We start from the raw sequence: 6,562 nt of genomic DNA, 5'->3' as shown, positions 1-6,562 counted from the left end.
AGAGTCTTCCCTATACCTATGACCTACCCAACCTGCAAAATGGTTCAAATAACACTTCTAAACTCAACCCATATCTCATCATCATTATATGGCCTCTCCTGGGCCCTCCAAATCAAGCAATAATCACAACATCAGACAACTCAATTATAAGACTTCAAAACTAATATTTTTTAAAAACTATCCAAACTAACTTTAAAAATTCTATAAACCTGTCCCGCGGTCCTTAACAATATTATAAGGCTATTGCAATAGGAATCGTAATTTTCTTATCATCCATGAATATTTTATAAATTTTATTCTAACCCAGTATAAGGAAAAAATTGAGTAATGTAGAGTTCAAGTTTACCTATGCCAAATCTGATAAGTGGAACGCGTCCAGAACTTCTGAAAATGGTGGGGTAGCCTATAATCTTGACCCGGTTCTAAAATAGTTCCATCAGCTTATTTGCTCAGTCCGAAATTACAGATCCGGGCGACGATCGAATTTCCACGAAATGAAAGTATATACGCGAAGTCCACAATACCAAGATTAGAATAATGTGTGTGTGTGTATATATATATATATATAATTATTTGAAAATTAGGGATGTTACATTCTTCCCCCCTTATAGAAAATTCGTCCTCGAATTTTATACAAGGCAAAACAATGACACATAGTTGCATATTAAACTTATGAGTACTTGCTACGCATATCCTGCTCTAACTTCCAAGTGCATTCCTCCATAGATTAACTCCTCCACAGGACTAACCATAGGGATTTGCCTTGACCAAAGTTGTCTCATCTGATAGTCTACTATGGCTACTAATTGCTCCTCAAAGATCAAATTTTCATTTAACTTCACTGTGTCTGGTCGCAGCACATGAGAAGGATCGGGAACATGCTTTTTAAGCATGAAAATGTGGAATGCTGGGTGGACATGAGAAACGTTTGGTGGCAACTCTAACTGATAGGCAACTGCTCCCACTCGGTCTATGATCTTAAAAGGTCCTATATAACAAAGTGCCAATCTGCCTGTTTTTTCTAAATCTCATAACTCTTTTCATAGGAGAAACCTTCAAGAACATGGTCACCTATTGCAAATTTTACATCTTTTCGCCTTGGATCTGCATGGATGGTTAAAAAATTTTATGTCTATCTGCCCCTGTCGTAGTATGCCAGCTACCATCCTCCTTCTGAGTCTAAACCATCACATCTGACTACTCGTTTACCCCTCTTTTTTTTTTTTTTTGTTATCTTTAGTACTCATTATAACTCCACTGCTCTTGACTTGATATCTGATAACTTTAATCAACTTTGGTGCTTACCTCACTTTTATTACACCCTAATGTATCTCTTGGTGACTTCAGTCCTCATTCCTTTGTTTCAATAATCTCTGTTCCCCAAAAACATGACTTATATTCCATACCCTATAGTATCCTATGAAATGCTTTCCTGTAGCACCTATCATATACATCTCGTTCGAAACATTTACTTGTCCTATGACCTCAATGGTCAATACCTATAAATCTTCTTTCTCCCATGATACTTCAAATTTTCAATCTCTTTTGTGTCATTACTAAGATCCTTAGACCAACTCCTATCCATCTTATGTAACTAGTTATGTAGAGCTCCATCCAAGTGTCAAGTGTACCCTACACCACTTATCAATATTGGAACGTGAACTAGGTCTCCTCTCTTATAGGACAAATGTATTTGTATTCCTTGACAACCCAGTTAATGCAACTTTATCGTTTCCCACTCCTTCTCTGGAATGGAAATATCTAGACTTCTTCCTAAAGCTTCTTAGTATGTGGCCCACTTCTGACACATTAGCACTTAGATCGAGGCTCTACTACTCCTTTAATTTATCATCTCATAATAACTTATTTCAAACATCTCTTAGTGTGTTTCTAGCATACCTATTCCTTCTTATCCTCATCATTATAACTAGCTCTACCTAGCTTTCTTCTTGTCCTTTGGATCTTATCCACTTTCTTTTCCTATTTCTGCTTATCGTTGATATCTTTTCAACATGCTGTACTTATTTCTTAATCTTAGTCCTATCTCACCCTTACACCTTTTCCTTCAAGGATGTCCATCCCATCATCATCTTTAACTTTTTTTTTTTTAATTTCTTAGTCTTATCTTGATTACTAGTTCCATTACTTCGAGAATTCTAACTTTATGATTGACTCCTACCAGCACATTTTTCACATTACGTAACACTTATAATTAACCATAGAAAATTCTTTTTGTATCCCCTTTCCCAACTTACCTATCAGAACATTATCATTCCCTACCAGCCTTAGTAGGAAATTGCTTATCCTGGATGGATAGGAACCCCAGAAATTATAAGTTTCATCTGAACTAACACGGCTTTGGGAAATATGTGCCATGCCTCAAGTCTGAACAAGATTCTTCACGTGTTCATTCTCCTTAATATAATCACGTATATTGCCCATAGCTTTCCAAACTTCAACCTCAACTTTTCCCATTAGCTATAATTTCATTCGCTGTAACTCATTAGCAAATGGCACTTCCTCTAACTTATAGTTCAAAAGGGTTGTAAGCCCTAGTAACTAGCTCGATTTAATTCCTGTCACCTCTCTGATCATTCTTTCATACTTAACATTAGGTACACCATTATCATCATTTTCGCCTCAAAAATATTGGATATGTACTAATGCCCATCAAATTTTCAATTAATTGGGTCACTTTGACATGACCTCTCTTCTTAACATAATCTCCTAGAATCGAAACACGAGTCAATTTGAAAAGAAAAAGAAATGTTCACCCACCATTTGTGGTATACCATTGTTTGATAAGCAAGATTTAGCTCATACCCCTTAGTTTCCCTTTTTAGTTTCATTATTTCTTTGTAATTATTGTGCGTTATTACAAGATATCAGTTGTATCTACCATTTGTTATACTGTTGTCCTCACTGACATATCATCTTAGAATTTACTATTTCCCTTTTACTCTCCATTTATCTTCCATACTTATAATTATTTATCCAATGCTCCTTATACTTAGTTATATTCTAGAAGATAAAAGCACTCACAGATTCTTTCATATCTACTCCAACCCTACCAATAATCACTCCTCTAATCCATGTACTTCTCAATATCTTATAATTACACCTATACCTATCTTGTCCTATTCCAACCATTATTAGCATTCTGCTACATATTATCATACTATTATTTATTTATTTATTTATTATTACTCTTTTTTTTTTACATAATTATTCTATTGATCACACTGAAAATATATGTCTAACTCTAATTTTTGACTCTAGGTCTCACCACGCTAAATTTTAATATCAAGCCTCTATGACATTATATCTCATCTTGTATATTTATATCCCTTATGTTGACTTTTATCCAACTTACTCCTACTGATCTTGCTTCTTTATCTGATAATACAATTCAAGTTGCCACAGCACGCTCAACAGTTACTACCTACTTTGGTCGCACACCTCACCTAATTTCCATTATGATTTATCGATGCTAACTTTTATCCTTTTTCTTTTACTTTATTTGGAGTATACGTTAGTCTTAAGCATTAAGAAGCTAAGGATGAACTTAGGGAATAACAGTCATACTTATCCTGCGTGATCTCTATTCTTACCCTTTTGGACTACATACTACCCCCTACTACCTTAGGGAGGGGATTTGTAGCAACTCTAATTTTTGTATATCCATTTAATTAGCTGAAACTTAAAATAATAGGTATCCAAACCCGTCATTCAATTTAAAGGCTTATATACATCTTAATCTTACATCTTATAATTCCTACATGGAACTTGTACCCTCTCTAGAACACCTGAGCTAACAACTCTCTATCTCATGCTACAATCCCATCTGGGACTCTACTCCATAAGTCATCATTATCAGTAATAACCTTCAATCCCTTCTGAAAAGATAGAACTATACCTTAACTTACTGCAACAAAGGTACTACATTTACTACCTTGCCAAAACCATGTCAAATTAATGACTCTCTTATCATATCATAGCTTTGTAAATCATCAATTCATAGTTTCGACCTTCCTAGGTAGTAGGGTTGTACTTTACACCTTGCTGATAAATACAAGGTATACTATTCTCACTAAGCTCTAAGCAAAACGTCTGTCGTACTGCAAAAACCATCCAAAATTCCATACCGAAGACCAGATGGTCTCACTCTATAGATGTCACCTTTACTTTGCAACTAATCCGCAACCTCTGGTCTGATGGCAACTCTTGATGTAACTCGAGCTCATGTTAGGGTAATCGAGTTACTGACTCTAGTTATCACCTAACTGTGACCTTTCGATATTCTAGCTCTAGATCCCTAACCAGAAGTTTCCAACTCCTCTGCAGATATAGAACTCTGTTCTGGCATAATTGAACCAAAACAGAGGCTATCCGCAAACACCCTCATTATGGAGCACCACGAGGATGCACGCAGTACTACATAATAATCTCAAGTCGGTACTGTAATCTACAGCTTACAGAGCAGACATCGAGAATATTGTATAGTTACTATGATACGTCCTGACAGACTAGGTCTCCTAATCTCTTATCTCTCTTGAATCTACTATTATCATAAACTTACTCTGACTGGGTCATCCACTGACGATTGCCAGCAATGGTATCCTCGCCCTTATCTAGTGCAATTATACTATCAAAACTCACATTTATGTACTCGTGCCTAGCACCAGATAGGCACAACACTTAGACCCATACTGATAGAAATATAGTGTTTCTTGGAGAACGTATTTCCATGACAGACCTCAACATGTCTGCTAACTCTATTTCACACTTCTATGTACTTCACAAAACTAAGGTAAACTGAAGCACTCTTATATTAACCGAGGAATAATGCAGAATCTAAAAACGAAGAATTATAGAAAAAAGACGAAACATAATCCTATACTCCGTATGTGACAATACTAGGTGCACACTTTCCCATGAATCTAAAGCCTAAGCTCTGATACCACATTTGTCACGACCCAGCCTATGGGCCGGACCGGCACTAGGACCTGGGCCAGCCTAAAGCCCCCGAAGCCCGTAGTAAGCCTAACTATTCCTGAACCCAATCCTAAGGCCTATTTGGGCTCAATTTCAAGAATTCAACTGGATATAGTCCAGCCATAAAATGGACCGTTCAACGGAGAGTTTTTAACTCGCCCGACCTGTGAACACAATATATAATAAATTGGGGAGCTCAGCTCACCCTCTACATGCGTATAATATCAAAAGTCCAATGGGAGCTCAGCTCCCTCATCCCATCCAGTCATACATACAGTTAATAATTTTACAGGTCCAACATAACTTTTATAATACAGACAGAAAATAAAAACAAGTACTTCTAACACATACGGAGTCTAAAATTTAACTCGATTGTATAAAATACATTAAATACTATCAATGGACCTACGAAGAAGAAGAACGGGTTAGCGACAACAAATAATCCTCTTGTAGCCTGAAAAAATAGATGAACATGAGTGAGTGTTCGACTCAGAGAGTAAAATACCAATTTTAAGTACAATTTCTATAGCTATCTAAAGCTAATGCATCATGTGGAATGAAATGCAACATCATCATAATTTTCATACAATTTACATCATAACAGCAAAAAGGTAATTTAGAGCACTCACACACCCAACACTGTCAAGCAATACATATATGGGAGCTGATCCCCTATACAACCCTCTTAATCCAACCTCTGCCAGCGAGTGTCTTCAAACCGTGTCTACCCCGAAGGACCGGGTCCCAGCGAGTGTCTCTCAAGCCGTGTCTACCCATCTTGTCCATATCCAATACCATACCACACGCATGCCAATACACATACACTACTCCAAATTACCACAAACAACATCCATGGCACTTCAACAATTATGAATGTAGTATAAAACGTGCCTAGTGTTTAACTACATAATACATATTTATAAATGATGCATGGGCATGCTTGAACATATAATAATATTGAAATTACAATTAAAATTAATATTTTACTCACAAATTACCACAAACAACATCCATGGCACTTCAACAATTACGAATGTGATATAAAACGTGCCTAGTGTTTAACTACGTAGATACATATTTATAAATGATGCATGGGCATGCTTGAACATATAATAATATTGAAATTACAATTAAAATTAATATTTTACTCATAAACTTGAACCGAGGTCACTGCGGCGGTTGGGCGGAGGAGGAAGGCTGTCTCGGCTCACCTGACAATTTCATTGCAATTATTTAATATATTTGACTCAATAAAAACTAAGAAAAGATCAAAGATGTCCTAAGTCGTGCCGAAAATCCGACAGTCTCCCCTATACCTATGACCTACCTAACCTGCAAAATGGTTTAAATAACATTTCTAAACTCAACCCATATCTCAACCCATATCTCATCATCATTATATGGCCCCTCCTAGGCCCTCCAAATCAAACAATAATCACAACATCAGATAACTCAATTATAAGATTTTAAAACTAATATTTTTTAAAAACTATCTAAACTAACTTTAAAAATTCTATAAACCTGCCCCGAGGTCCTTAACAATATTATAAGGCTATTGCAATACGAA

Source organism: Hevea brasiliensis, chromosome 15 (assembly GCF_030052815.1).
Source record: "Hevea brasiliensis isolate MT/VB/25A 57/8 chromosome 15, ASM3005281v1, whole genome shotgun sequence".
Lineage (NCBI taxonomy): Eukaryota > Viridiplantae > Streptophyta > Magnoliopsida > Malpighiales > Euphorbiaceae > Hevea > Hevea brasiliensis.
Note: the sequence above shows the minus strand (reverse complement) of the source record.